Source organism: Narcine bancroftii, chromosome 10, assembly GCF_036971445.1.
Source record: "Narcine bancroftii isolate sNarBan1 chromosome 10, sNarBan1.hap1, whole genome shotgun sequence".
Classification (NCBI taxonomy): Eukaryota; Metazoa; Chordata; class Chondrichthyes; order Torpediniformes; family Narcinidae; genus Narcine; species Narcine bancroftii.
Window position 1 is genome coordinate 19,174,263 of NC_091478.1, and position 16,523 is coordinate 19,190,785.

Genomic DNA, 16,523 nt, shown 5'->3' on the forward strand with positions numbered 1-16,523 from the left:
GCCAATGAGAATGGATGGAGGAGAACGTACAAAATAGCCAGCAATATGCTGGAAATACTCATCAGGTCAGCCAGCATCTGAGAGCCCACACTTTTTGGTCAATGACCATTAAGAAACTAGTTTAACAGAAGGCCATTTTGACCTGAATCAGCAATTCTCCTCCTCTTTCCACAGATGCTGCCTGACTCGATGAGTATTTCCAGAAGTTACTGCTGTTATTTTGTATCTAGGATTCAGTATGTTCACTTTTATTCTCTCATCCACTCAGATGGTTCTCAGATTTACCACTGGTGTTGAATAAAAATAGGCTTTCTCCCAGCCCCAAGATTATTTCTCCACTTCCCTTATGATTCTAGTTTTCGACTTCCAAGTATTCAAACAGACAATTTATCCACCACAATGCTCCCCAAGGAAATTTTCCAACCAAAATGAATCCAACTCAATCCTGTCAGTTTGATTACTCTCTCACTCCATGTTCTCACTCCAGCCACCAAATGCATTAAGGAAAGACAATAATATTGCATAAGCACTGACTGTATGTAATTCTCTGATCGCCCTTTGCTGGATTGCTTTGATCTCTCAAATGTTTTGTTTATTCATCCACGGATGCCACTGACAATATCAACATTTCAGCATGATTAATGTAGTGGTAAGCACAATGCTGTTACAGCGCCAGAGAACAGAGCCAGATCTACACCCCCGGTACGTCTCTGTGGGTTTCCTCCAGGGACTCCAGTTTCCTCCCACCATTCAAAACGTACCGGGGGGTTGTAGATCAACTGGATGGCCAAAAGAGCCTGTTATCATGTTGTATGTCTAAATTTGAAATTTTTAAAAAATATTGTCTTTCCTTAATTTTCCTTGAAAATGGAGATGAGTGACCTGATCAGAATATTGCTGAGTGCGTTGGAAGAGACTGCTGGTGTATTCATCTGAGGTGTCCATTCTGGTTGATTTTCAGTGTAAATAGTTAGCTCTGCCATTAAGTAGAGCAGTAAGAGGCGACCACATTCCTTCGGACTCAGACTTGGTAAGGATAGTCAAGGTCAAGCACTAGTTGCTGCTTCCAATCTTAGCACATGGGGGAACGATTTAAAAGGGACATTCGGGGCAATGTTTTCACACAGAGTGGTGCCTAAATGGAAATAGTTACCAGAGAAAGCTGTAACAATTGCAACATTCAAATAACATTTAGACCAGTACCTAGAGATCAAAAACATTTAGATCAGTACCTAGAGATCAAAAACATTTAGACCAGTACCTAGAGATCAAAAACATTTAGACCAGTACCTAGAGATCAAAAACATTTAGACCAGTACCTAGAGATCAAAAACATTTAGACCAGTACCTAGAGATCAAAAACATTTAGACCAGTACCTAGAGAGGAAACAGAGAGATATGGGCCAAATACAGGCAAATGGGACCAACTTGGATAGAAATAGGATGGCATGGGGTGGTTGGGCTGAAGAGCCTGTTTCTACACTCTAAGATCCATGATTCTCTGACTCCTGGGTCCACTCTATTTGTACTTGGCTTTAGTTAAGTAGCTTGCACACAATGCTTAGACCAGTGGTTCTCAGTCTTTTCTCCCCCCCACTTAAATAATCCCTTACTAATTACAAAGCACCTATGACATCTTAAAGTGGTATGTGAGTGAAGAAATAATGGTTAAGAACCAGTGGCTTAGACTCTACAATTCAATTTGTGGTCCTTGGGTTCACTCTGAGGGCTTCTTTACACTCTGTTGTAATACAAGGCCCACTGGAGTAGATTACAAGTATAGAGAATACCAATGGATCTTTAGGACAATATCTACTGACTCCTGTTGGTCATTTCTGTTTTGATCATCTGCCCCTCACTCTCCCCAACACTGTCCAAACCTGAACACGACTGAGACCACGATCCAAGCTGGCCTTGCCTCTCCTAGGCCTTCTTCAGCCTCTGACTCACGCAGCAACTCCATGCAGATCCACCTCTAGCTGCCATGGCACGTTCCTCACCTTTGTCCTTGGGCCTGGCAACCATCCCTTTTTTTAAAAAAAGCTTAAGAGGACTAGGATTGCTTAGGTGAGAAGATCCACCCTTTTCTTAGTAGAAATTGGAAAAATCAAAGGATAGGAAATCATTATAAAGTGTCCTGAGGGACTGGTTACTGAGCTCTAGCCAGACTTAATGGGGATATTTTGCTTGAAGAGGTAATGATTTTCTTTGATCTTACTATTCCCATTGCACAGATCCACAGTAATGGATTGTTAAATCTTTCTAGAAGTCAGTGCATCTCTTCAAAGATTGTCAGGCTACCTATAATTGTGCAGTCACCTCAACATATCAACTATGCAGTCACCTCAAACTTACAAAATAGAAGAAGTTGGAAATACTCACCAGGTTGGGTTGTTTCTGCCAAAGTGTTTCACATTTGATGTTATTAGAGTTGGAACTAAGCATCCAAATCTTAGTTGAAGTGATGAGTAGATCAATTATTTTGAGCACGTGGAAGCTTGGTCTGTGTGCCTGAAAGAGATAGATGAATGTGTGAATGCAAAAAACTAAGCAAAAAAAATTATTCAAGAAGAAATAGATTAAGAAAAGTGAATGGGTTTATTAAAATGGGAAGATTATGACCGAACAGTTCATACTGGGAAATGGTATAAATCACTGAAGTTGAAATCAAAGTAATTATATTAATCTGGAATTTTAAAAGAAAAGATAATATCAACCTTAAAAAAACATTAAAGATACTAGATTGTTTTAAATACTCATCTGGGTCACTGATCACCTTTGAAATCTGACATGCTTTCCCTGTGGCTCAACAGCAGATGGCTTCCCTTCAATAATGAAAGAACAAGTCATTCCATTCAAGGAGAATTGGTGTATGCCTCTCCAGTAAAGTTCTGGGACTTCTGCTCTTTTTGAATCTTATAAATGACCTTGACAAAGAAGTAGAGGGATGGGTCAGTGTGTTTGCAGATGACATGAAGGTTGAAGGTATTGTGGATAGTGGTGAAAGCTGTCTAAGGTTAGAACAAGAAATAGACAGGATGCACATTTGGGCGGAAAAGTGGCAGATGGAGCTCAGTCAGGATAAGTGAGAGGTCAAACCTAAGGTGGAATTCATGGTTAATGTTAGAATACTTAACAGTGTGGACGATTAGAGGGACTTTGGGGGTCCAAATCCATAGATTGCTTAAGGTTACTGCACAGATTGATAGGACAGTTCAGAAGGCCTATGGCATGCTGGGCTTCAATAATCAGGGACTTTTCAGGTAATGTTGTAGCTCTATAAATCTCTGGTGACACCACACTTTGAATATTGTGTTCAGTTCTGGTCACCTCATTACAGGAAAGATGTGGAACCTATAGAGGGTGCAGAGGAGACTTACCAGGATGTTACCCAGATTTAAAAAATGTCTTAAGAGGTAAGGCTAGCAGAGCTAGTATTTTATCTTTATCTTTGGAGTGAAAAAGGATGAGAGGCGACTTGATAGAGGTCTAAGATTCTGAGAGGCATAGATAAGGTAAATAGTCAGCACCTTCCCCAGCCCCCTCCCCCCCCACCTCACCCCCCAGGGCGCGAATAGCAAACAGAGGATATCTGTACGAAATGATGGGAGGAAAGTTAGAGGAGACATCAGGGGTATGTTTTTTTTTTTAAAAACTAGAGTTGTGGGTGCCTAGAATCCATTGCCAGGGGTGGTAGTGGAGGCTGGAACAATAGGTGCATTTAAAAGACTCTTAGACTGGAACATGGATGAAAGAAAGAGGGTATGGGGTAGGGAGAATTTAGTTCTTTTTTGGTAAGTATATACTGTATGGGTCAGCACAACATCATGGGCAGAAAGGCCTGTGCTGTGCTATAATGTTCTGTTCTATGTTCACATGCAATGAATAAATACAGGAATATATACTGTACATACTGAATGCACCTCATCTCAGCTGTGTCATCATTCCTCTCTTGTTCAGGCTACTGACCCATGACTCTATTGCCAGCTCCAGCTTCAAAAGTGTCAAGTTTGCTGATGACACAACAGTCGTCGGCCTCATCAGGCAACAACGAGTCGGACTACAGAGGTGGAAAATCTTGTGAAATGGTGCAATAGTGGCAACCTGAGTCTCAAAATGGACAAGACAAAGGAGATGATCAAGGTCTTCAGAAGGACCACCCTCCATTATACATCAACAACTCTGTAATGGGGAGGGTGAAGAGCACCAAGTTCCTTGAGTTCACTTAGCTCCATAGTCAAGAAAGCCCAGCAGTACCTCTACTTCCTGAGGAAAGTTCATCTCCCACCCTCCAACCTCACTACATTCTACAGAGGATGAATTGAGAGCACCCTGAGCAACTGTATCACCACCTGGCTTGGAAGCTGTACCTCCTTGGACAGCAAGACCCTGCAGAGGATAGTGAAGTCATCAGAAAAGATCATTGGGGCCTTTCTTTCTACCACGAAGGACATCTACAATACTCGATGCAGACGAAAGGCAACAAACGTTGTGAATGACTCCACACACCCTTCATGTAAACTGTTCTCTTTCTGGCATCTGGAAGGAGGTACCGTAACACTCAGGCCCTTACATCCAGACTGGGCAACAGCTTCCTCCTACCCCTCCCCCAAAGCCATCAGACTCCTGAATTCCAAGAACATAGGTGGATAATGTACCATGGACATTTACTGCATACACTTTAATATTTTAAAGTGTTTAACTTCTATTCTAACTTATATTTATGCAAATATGCTCCATGAACCCGGAGAATCGCTATCTCATCTTTACCATGTGAGCATGGTATGAATGATAAATAAAGGTGACTGGACTTGAACTAGTGACCTATTGTGGACACTCAACATCTCCTCACTTTTCAGGTAAGTGCAACAGCGACTACACTACCCAAGAAGATTGAACCAGCCAGCATTATGCCAACCTTCTATAGGAGATCTATCGAGAGCATCCTGGCCAACTGCATCACAGTTGCTGCAGAGAAATTGATAGGAGGTCAATCCACAGGACCATAAGGGTGGCAAAGAGGATTACTGGAGAGTGTGCAAAATAATTGAGGACCCCTTCCACCCCACACACAGCATCTATCAGCTGCTCCCATCTGGACAGAGATTCGGGAGTATCAGAGCCAGCACCACAAGGCGGAGGAACAGTTTCTTCACACAGGCAGTGAGAATACTGAACGACCAAAGGAACTGCTCACACTAGCCACCCGGGGCCCTCATTTGTACAGAACAATATTTGTTTGTTTATTATTTTTAAAGATAAAATACTTGTCCTGTATATGTATTATTTGTCTGTATGTGTGTAATATTTGGTTGTGTGTCTGTATGTTTTTGCACCAAGAACCAGAGAACACCATTTCATCAGGTTGTACTTGTGTATTAGAGGACAATAAACTTGACATATATAGCAGAAACCATGCATTGGAAATGGACACTGGGTGGTTCCATCAGGAGCTGTGTGTACGTACAGTTGCATCCTTGCAATGCTGACTGCTGGGGAGTGTCAAGTGTAACTGTCTCCCTCCACACCAGCCATAGAGATGAAGACAGAGGACAGAGCAGGGGGGGGGGGGAGAAAGAGAAAAGATACACTACACTCCATAGTCCCCAACAGTTCACCCACCTGAGTGCACATGACAATCAAGTGGCCACGGCCAAGTGTGAGCTGTTCAAGTAGCCTATGATTGCTGTGTACAACACAAATCTGATTTATGCAACATTTCAGGGGCCCCATAAACACCCTGACTGTAGGAAACTAAGGTGCTGTATGAAAGGTATCCTTTCAATTGATGGTACCCTTCAATTACCATCTTCTTATGAGTAGTGTACTGCTAGTTTCTCCATGAGCAGTCAATGACCAAGGTGGCCCTTAAACTCTAATGGAGGTAAACAAACAATCTGTAGATGGTGGAGAACTAGAATACATATCATTGTTGGAGTAACACAGCAGGTCACACAGCATCCATGGAAAGCAATAGGCTTCAAAGCCCCACTCCTAAACCTGGATTAAAACATAGAATATAGGACATTACAGCATAGTAGAGGCTCTCCAGCCCATGATGGAAATCTACACCACAGCAATCTTACTTTTACTTACCTCACACCCATAATTTACTTATTGATGAAGGACATCCTGATGGAGGCCTGAAACAATGGCTGCCAACTGCTTTCACGTCGACACTGCACGATCTGCTGAGTTCCTCCACTACTTTTGTGTGTTTTCCCCAACCTCCAATTCCTGCTGGCAGCGAAGGAATGGAGGGCCTGTTGCAGCCCAGGACCTTGGGGTCACCAGGGGCCACAGCTTTGCTGCATTGGTTCACACACAGAAATGCCCAAGCTCATTTCTCAATCAGTCAGAAAGTGCTGCAGGTGTGAGCTAACTCAGGAACAGTTGCTCAAGTGCAGTGTGCACACATAACAGGTGCAAATAGAACTAAGTGGACATAGAACTAATATCAATCAGGCAGAAGGGGCTGCAGGTACGATCTAACGCAGGAACAGCTGCTCATGTGCAGTCTGCACACATAACAGGTGCAAATAGAACTAAGTGGACATAGAACTAATATCAATCAGGCAGAAGGGGCTGCAGGTGTGATCTAACTCAGGAACAGCTGCTCATGTGCAGTCTGCACACATAACAGGTGCAAATAGAACTAATTTGCAGGCTGCAGTGTTTAATTGCTCTGCACATCTGTTTCCCTTTGATTAGTGCTGTGTTCATAAAGCTACACATAAAGAGATTTATTGCTGTGATTTTTGTTTCCTTCAACAGCAAGGAACATGGAATGAAAAAAGTCAATCAGATGAAAGTAGATAATTCCCCAAATCTGCCCTTCAATTGAACTCATCACTGCTTTAAAGAGGAAGAGATCTGAAAGAAGAGAAAAATATTCTCTTGAAAAGATTATAATGTTTGGAGGTTTGTTGTAACATTCTCGATGCTTTGACTTTCTACGCAAGTTGAGATTTTAATTAATACTACTGCTTGCGGCTTGTCAGATCAACCTGGCTGACAAATGTCGCTAATAACCGTTGGATTGGATTCCGCCAGTCTAGGCCACAAGTGGAATTGGGCACATGGATTACAGTACACCAAATCATTGGACCAGCCACGTTTTTCATACACGGCTGAGGGTGAAATCGCAGATAGACTCACTAGTACCTAGGTGCTCTGTGGTCAGTAAGGGATAACTTAAGGTGGTATATACCCACCTCACTGACAAAAGGCAAAGGAGGAAAAACCCAACACCCAACCCCAACCAACCAATTTTCCCCTGCAACCGCTGCAATCGTGTCTGCCTGTCCCACATCGGACTTGTCAGCCACAAACGAGCCTGCAGCTGACCTGGACTTTTTACCCCCTCCATAAATCTTCATCCGCGAAGCCAAGCCAAAGAAAGAAATATACCATATATTTTGGTGTACAAGACGTGAAACCCAAAAAAACTCTCTCAGAAAATGGGGGTTGACTTGTGTGCAAGATATACTTTTGAGACCGCACATTCAGCTCCAAATCCAATCCACGCCGATCTGCCATACAAGTTGACCCATGGAAAAAAAATTTGGTGTATGTTCACCCATGAAAAGCAGACTAGGCATATAAGTAGACCGTTGAAAAATTTAAAAAAAAACTGAATGCGACTGATTTTCATTGAAATTTTTATTGAAAACAGCATCACATTTTGAACCCTTCAAAATCATTCTCACTACCTTCGTCTGAGGCAAAGATGGCGGCCAGCACGTCCATACTCTTACTGTTTAAACAGTCATCATATGGGTCCCAGTCTGCATATGATGAGGAAGTTTCAGATTCGTCGTCAGTATCCCACAATAAATCATCTTCCGTGCCATTAATTGCATAAGAAATACCGCACTTTTTAAATGATTTTATCAGTCTCTATTTTAACTTTGTCCCACACCTTGAGCACAAAGTTACACAGCGCATCAAGTGTTGCAGCACGCATTGCCCCACATTTTGTAAATGACTTTTTTACCCTCAACATCCATGTGTTCTAGACTTTCGATTTTATTGCCTCTAATTTGGACAGGGGTGTCAGCCCTGTACTTCTCCTAAAGTCAACAGTCATCTCCATTTTATTGACATTGAGAGTGAGGTTGTTATCTTGGCACCATGCCACTAGACCTTCCATCTCTTTCCTGTATTCCATTTCATCATTGATAACCACTTGCAATTGTGATGACATTCACATGTTAGAAGATGGAGTTGAAGTGATATTCAGCTGTAGATGGGTGTAGAGGGAGCACAGTAGGGGACAGAGTACACATTCTCAAGGAGCGGCAGTGTTGAGTGTAATCGTGGAGGAGATGTTACTCCCCATCTTCACTCATTGCAGACTGTTGGACAGCAAGTCAAGGATTCAGTTGCCAAGGGAAGCATTGAGGCCAATTATACTCAACCTATTTTATTCTCTCCATATGCCCATCAATTCTCTCCATTTACCTCTGACATACTGGGGTAATTTGCATGTGGCCAATTATTAGAGGTGGGGGAAGAAACAGGAATGTTTGGAGGAAACCAACGCAGTCACAAGGATTATGTAGAAACTGCACACAGATAGCACTGGTGTTCAGAATTGAACCCAGGTCACTGGAACTCCGCGTTAACAGTTTTGCCAACTGTGCCCCCGTGCCACTTCACTGGAATTGTCCTATCTTCCTTAACATTTTTCATTTACAACACAGTAGAAACCAATTCTGGCCATTTAAACCCAATCAACCTACAGACCTACACATTTTGAAAGGTCAGAGAAAATCCACGCAGACATGGGGAGAACATAGAAACTCCTTACAAACAGTGTCGGATTCGAACCCAGGTCACAGGCGCTGTAATAGCATCACGCTAAATGCAATTTAACCCAAATATTGCCATTAGTTAACAAAAAGAAATCCTTCGACCTAAGATTTAACAAACCGATCCCGTTACAATCGCCATTTGCATCAAGCACTTTCAACATCTCTAATAAGTTGGAGTATTTCCAACCCTCCTTTTATTTTTTTTGCAAGCCTGTCTCTAATTTTCAAACTTTATCTGCTGTGAGAATTTTTTTCACTGTTCATAATATCAGCTCCCCATAATATCTTCAAAACTTTAACCAATCACTTCTCCTTCTAAGTAACAGGGTACAAGACACTCCAGTGGATGTGATAATCACACAGTGCTGTTTTAAAGCAAGGAGGCTTTCCCTGACTTCCCAATTTTCCCCACTGAAACATTATCACCTTGCTGCTTTAGGGAGTGCGCTCCTCACATGACAACACAATACATCAATGACAAACAACATTAGCTGTTCCCCACTCTGCACAATCACCATTGAAGTGAAAACCTTTTTTCCACAATAGATCAGAAATTAGGGATAGCCCAGGGTTAAATTGCTACCTCACAACTCCAATGACCCAGGATGAATTGTTGCCCCTGGTGCTTTCTATGAGGAGTTTGCTGGTTCCTCTGAGTGCTCCGGTTTTCTCCCACATTGCAAAGATGTTTGAGTTGGTCGGTTGAAAGAGTGTAGGTGAGCGGTGGTATCTGAGGTGAGTTGGTGAGGATGTGGGAAATAAATATAATGTGATTAGTGCAGTATTAGTGTAAATGAGGGCCTGATGGTAAGCATGAAAGCCCGTGGAATTGCAAGAAGGATACTAGCATGGGTAGAGCATTGGCTAATTGGCAGGAAACAGAAAGTAGGAATAAAGGGATCCTATTTTGGTCAGCAGTGGTGTTCTGCAGAGTTTGGTGTTGGGGCTCTTCTTTTTGTGTTGTATATAAATGATTTGGATTTTGGAATAGAAGGCTTTGTAGCTAAATTTGCAGATGATACCAAAATAGATGGTAGGGGAGGTGGTGCTGAGGATACCGAAAGGCTACAGAGAGACTTGGATAGATTAGACAATGGGCAAAGAGGTGGCAAATGAAATACAATGTTGGAAAGTGCAGAGTTATGCATATTGATAGAAGAAATAGACAGGCAGTCTATTTATTTAGATGGGGAGAAAATTCAAAACTCCGAGGTGCAAAGAGACTGGGAGTCCTCGTGCAGGACACCCTAAAGGTTGTCCTCCAGGCTGAGTCGAAGGTGAAAGAAGAATGCAATTTTGGCATTCATTTCTAGAGGAATAGCATGTAAGAACAGAAATGAAATGTGGAGGATCTATAAAGCACTGGTGAGACCTCATTTGGAGTACTGGGTACAGTTTGGGCTACTATGCTAGGTTCGCTATGCTTGGGGGTCACGTTTGTGAGTTAAGCCATTATTTATTACCACACATTGTGCCGGCCCGAGCTCTGCAGTTGTGGGCCGCCACAGGTGATATAACAGCTGCAGGGCCTGCTGAGTTTCTCCAGCTCTTTTGTGTATTTACTACACACACACACACACACACACACACACACAACAATGTTAGGTCCTTCCATTTGGATCTTGTTCAGAACAGTTTTCATTTTTTTCAAAACTCCACTAAAAAGGCCGACAGAGGAACATTCCAAATAGGATTAGATCAGTGGTTCTCAACCTATTTTTTTTCCACTCACATACCACTTTAAGTACACCCTTACTAACCAAAGAGCACCAATGGCATTCTATGCCATAGGTGCTCTGTGCTTAGTAATGGGTTACTTAAGGAGGTATGTGAGTGGAAAAAAATAGGTTGAGAACCAATGGATTAGATTATTCAAAATCTCAGATCATTCAATTAGACCCACTGATGATATACAGCAGTTTGAAAAAGAATTTTGTTAAATTAGGTGGTAAAGCATTTCACGATCACTAATGAGACCTTTTCACCTTGCATGAGAGTTGACTGATGACAAATAATTGCTCTGTTGGAGCCTCATCAATATCATGGTCCTTTTTGTCTGTTTTGCTTGACAGGGCATGCTTTAAAAAATAACATACTGTCGTTATTGGGTACTTAATATTTACTTTGGAAGGAACAAGTTTTATTTTTTCTTAAACCTTCAAGTGCCAATTTTCTTCAGCAGACTGAAGCACTAATGGCTGGAAAGCTTGTTATTTAATTCACAATGGGATTGAACTTTGAACCTGATCACAAATACAATGGACACCTCTGCTATAACGGGAAGTTGCACCGTGACTTGCCTAAAAGTGAAGGGAAGTGGCCATGCAGCCGTGTCATCCTGTGGATTGGAACACCCGTTTAACATGTGGACACAGTTAGCAATGACTGTATTAATTGAACATCCCTAGTTACCTCTCAATGGAGGAGGCTGTTAAGAATCGACCATATCGGTGAATTTCAGAGAGTTAGAATCATGTAGCACAGAAGTAGGCCATTTGGCCCACAATGTTTATGCTGGCCATTGTGCACCTATCTACGCTAATCCCATTTACCAGCATTGGTTCTATTCATTCCTGTTAAGCATACCTTGAAATTCTGGCATCATTTCGTATCTCTTGACTCATATAAAGTGGACCACATCACTCATCAGTATTTAACCTTCCATAATTCGGAGATTGAATCCTATTTCCTCTGTCAATTTAACTCCAAGAAGATTTATTGCCTGGAATTTAAACCATATATTTTCATTCAAAAATATGGCCTCTTCTACCACTGTTTTATGAACACATCTCTCTATATTAAATTTATTCCCATCCTCTGCCCACGTAATGCTTAAAAATTGCCTTCCAATAGGTAGAGAGGATAATACCCATTTCTTAATGAAGTCAGATCGGATACTGGGAGGAAGATCAGTCAAATGAGTTTAATTTGTTTCTCTTCCTTATATCAAATGTAATCTGTTTTAAGATTCTTTTTGCCCAGAGGAACATTAAATATGCTCAGTAGTGTCAACTAAAGTTTGTGCTGGCCCATCGCAGGTGTGTACATGGGCATTTATGGCTGGCAAAAGGGTGAAGGAATGAACAACTGGACTTGCTCCAATAAATGTACTTGAGCAGATTGGCTTCATATTGAGAATATTTCAAACAGTTATCAAAATAAACCCAATAGAAATCTAGTTTGTTTTATTGGCAAAGGTTTGTGTGGGGATGAAATGGGGAAGGAGGAATAGTATTACTGGAATTGGCTTCCAAAACAGTTCCAGACAAGTGGAGATTGAAAACAAGTTAATGGGATTACATATTAGGTAAAACTGAGAAGATTTCTCGAGCACTGACCAAACCTTCACTTTAATATTGCTCCAGTCATCTTAGAATGGGAGTATAAATGGGCAAAACAATATAAACCCAATCTAACAAATCAGCCTTGCAAAGTTGTTACAGAGTGAATCTAAAGAAAAGTAGTTAATGGAATTGCCAAACTTAAAAGGAAAATAATATATCAGTTTGTGGCATCTAAGCACTCCAGAACATGATACATTTTCCATAATTTTAAACAAGTATAAATAGAATGGTGCATTTATACATTTGGGAATTGTTGAAAATGTTTTGGGGATTTATTACATTTTAAATGGTGGCCCAGAAATATATACGAAGACTTAAAAGAAACAATTTTAAAATGGTACGATAGAAGGCAACTAATTTAGTTTTGATATTTCTTGCCCTTTTCCTGACTGAAATCCTTTCACTCCTGATAGATCTCTCTGCAGTGACATTCAGAATCATGACCATGGGAGAGTCATGTCACTTTACTTAAAAAAAAGTAAGGTTTTGTAAGACAAGTAAATAGTAGAAGTTGCATCATTGTAATAAATGTGAACATTCAAAGATACAAAACTGAGAAACAAATATAAATTGCCAAGCAAAAGCAGGGAAAATGTGTATGTTAAACCAATAAAAGATGAGGAAACATCAAGAGAGAGAGAAGTGGGGTTTCCGAATAAGAACTATGACATATTGGATATGCAAAGAATGATAAACAAATACATCAAGCGGAAATATAAACTATTATGGAATAATTTCTTGTGTAAAAACTCCTGTCACGTCAACAGGCTAACAGGAAGTACAGACTGAACTATCAGAGGTGACAATGGTCATGGGGTAAGAAGTCTTGCTTAAGATGGAGTCAGGAAGTAGGTGTCCTAAGACACCATGGTTGTCCGCAGCAATGAGGAAGTGTACAGGAAGGTGATGTTGAGTTATGTCAACAACAACCTTGCACCCAGCATTAGCAAAACCCAGGAGATGATTGTAGACTTCGAGAGGAAATCAGGAGAGCACAAGCCAGTCCTCATTGAATGGTCAGTGGTGGACAGGGTGAAAATTAACTTAATAGATGTCTCTATGGGTAAGTACCTTCACGATACACTTTCACCCTTTTAGCATCTCTGTCCAGGCGCCCACCTGTATCTGAGCATGTTCTGCCCTGGTTTAATTTCCCAAAAGGTCATTGCCAAGTTAATTTTCACCCACCATTCCTTTGCCCACTTTCGCCATTGAGCGATTTCCTCTTGTGACCCTGGACAGCCTTCTTCACTGTTCACCACACCATCAATTTTTGTGTCATCTGCAGACTTCCTGACCATGCTGCATACATTCTAATCAAAATCACCAACGTGTGATAAACAACAGATGACCCATCATCAATCTTTGTGCCACACTCTGGCCTCCAGTCAAAAAAGCAACTCTCCATAACCAACATATGCCTTCTCCCATTAAGCCAATTTTGGACACATTGGATCCAATGTGTTCTACCGTTCTGGACCAGACTATGTCTCACTTTATGCTAATAGTCATGTAATATCTTCTGCCCTGCTTTCGTCAATCCTCTTTGTCACCTCTTGAAAATCTGTCAAATTCATGAAACAGATTTCCGTCAGACAAAGCCATGCTGACCATTTCTAGTCAGTCCTTGCCTTTCCATTAGCAAGTAAATCCTGTCTTTTAGGGACCCTTCCAATAACATTCCCAGTGCCCACAAAATGGTACACCATTTTTTCAGAATGTTCTGTATAGTTCCCTGGTTTAACCCCACAGCCAATGTTCCCTCTAATTTTTAGTCGTCAATGTGCACAAAAATCTTCAAGTTGTGCAAATTTTGTTTCCTGTGACAAAAATATGTGCACCCTGAATGCTTGTGTAAAGTTGAAATTGTTTCAAGATCATTTTGGCACAGCCATTCTCTCATGGCTAATAATAACAGCATTGGCATGTTTTAATATAATACAACTTTAATAGAAAGAGTTAGCTCAGTGGTTCTCAACCTATACTATTGGAGCTCTGTGATTAGTAAGGGATTGCTTAAGGTGGTATGTGGGTGGAATTAAAATGTTTGAAAACCACTGTTTTAATTGTATCTAATTGACTCGGTATGTGCTCAGTTTCAGAACTCCAAAGGAAATGCACCAATGACAATTTTTCTCAAGCAAAATATTTCAGTTACAATTGGGTCTAGAGCAGTGATTCTCAACCTTCCCTTCCCATACCACCTTAAGCAATCCCTTACTAATCACAGAACACCTATGGCATAGGGATGACTTAAGTGGTATGTGAGTGGAAAGAAAAAGGTTGAGAACCAACTAAAAGATTATTTTCAATAGTATTCTTATTAAGCTGGTTGCAAAACACGTGTGTACATGCACATGCACACAGCTTTGAGGGGACAGTCCCCACACTCCATCTTAAATAAATGACATTAGTTATTCCCTGGTCTTCCTGTATCTTGTCTCTGGCTAGTTTGGTCTCAACAATTTCCCCTAACATCCTAGGATGCATTTGATCCAGCCCGGACGATTTATCAATTTCAGGACTTCCAACTCCTTCATAATGTTGATACGCTTCAGATATATTCCATCCCTGGACCTCACAAGCTGCAATATCCTTCTCCATTGTAAATGCAGAGTCAAAGCATTAATTTAAATTCTCATTCCTGGTTCCCCTTGACACAACCACCTGGGTGAAGGAAAAAACCAGACTATCTATCCACTGTTACGGCACTATAACAGCTCATAGATTGTAATTTATGTCTCCTTTTATTCCTGAAATGTAATTGCTGTTCCCTTAATTTGTTGCTTGACATTTATTTTTTTCCTCTCCTTCTGTGAAACATTGGTCATGGCCAAAGACATAAATCTTACAATAAAGCAGTCTTAGTTCACATCACAAGGCTACTGGGAGCAAATCTTCCAAGGTAGCCCCAATCTGAGATAAAAGATTTAAAAATTATCTTTTAATCCTTTCAACAAATAGAATCGTAGAACATTACAGACAGAAACAGGGCCCTTTGGCCCTTCCAGTCTGAACTGAACTATTTTTTTGTCTCATGCATTGACCTGCACCCTGTCCGTAGCCATCCATCCATTTCCCATCCATGTACCTGTCCAAATTCTTCTTAAATGTTAAAATTGAGCCCGCATTCATCACTTTAGCTGGCAGCTCATAACACTGCTCTCTGTGTGTAGTTCTCCCTCTTGTTCAGGAACTTTTTCCCTTTTACTCTTAAACCATTTCCTGTTTTTTACCTCACCTACCCTCAGTGGAAAAAGCCTACCTACATTTACACTGTCTATACCTCTCATAATTTTAAATACCTCTATCAAATGTCCCCTCATTCTTCTATGCTCGAGGGAATAAAGTCATAACCTGTTTAAAACCTTTCCCTGAAACTCAGTTCCTGAAGTCCAGGCCACATCCTAGTAAATCTTCTCTGCATTCTTTCTATCTTTACTCCAAATTTGGCCTCACCAATTTGCTATACAATGTTAATATAACATTTCAACTCCTATACTCAATACATTGATTTATGAAGGCCAAAATACCAAAGGCTCTCTTTATAACCCTATCCACTTGTCACACCACTTTCAGGGAATGATGTTTCTGAATTCCCAGATCCCTCTGTTCCACTGACTCTGCAGTGCCCTACCTTTCTTGGTTTGTCCTTCCAAAATGCAATATCTTACATTTGTCTGCATTAAATTCCATCTTCCATTTTCCATCCTGTTTTTCCAGCTGGTCCAGATCCCTCTGCAAGCTTTGAAAACCTTCCTCACTGTCCACAAACCCTCCAATCTTAGTATTATCTGCAAACCTGCTGATCCAATTTACCACATTATCATCCACATATTGATATCAATGTCAAACAACAATGATCCTAGCACAAATCCCTGAGGCACACCACTAGTCACAGGCCTCCAGTCTGAGAAGCAACCATCCTCCACTACTCTCTGTCTTCTCCCATCCAGCCATTGTCGAATCCAGTTCGTTACGTCACCATGAATAGCTAGCATCTGAACCTTCTGAACTAACCTCCCATGCGGGGCCTTGTCAAAGGCCTTACTAAAGTCCATACAGACAACATCTACAGCCTTTCCTTCATTAACTTCCCTGATAACCTCCTTGAAAAACTCTATAAGATTAGTTAAACACAACCTACCACACACAAAGCCATGTTGACTATCCTAATCAGTTTCTGGCTGTCCAATAATTGTTTCTCTGATCTCTCAGAATACCTTTGAATAATTTACCTACTACTGACGTCAGGCACACCAGCTTTTAATTTCCAGGTGTAGCAGATGTAAGTCATGGACAAATGCCATCAAGTTGAAATAAGATGAATAACGAGACCACACCTCAGGTTTCAGCCAGAGAA

The 16,523-nt window shown here is 41.1% G+C and overlaps 1 long non-coding RNA gene across 2 annotated transcripts in view; it reads right to left on the reverse strand.

Moving 5' to 3' along the window:
• LOC138743905 (uncharacterized) overlaps positions 1-16,523 on the reverse strand; it is a 179,209-nt gene that overhangs the window by 145,633 nt on the left and 17,053 nt on the right. For both annotated transcript variants that reach the window (XR_011345108.1, XR_011345107.1), the window contains exon 2: positions 2,383-2,511. This is a non-coding gene — a long non-coding RNA (uncharacterized lncRNA). The remainder of the gene's footprint in view (positions 1-2,382; positions 2,512-16,523) is intronic.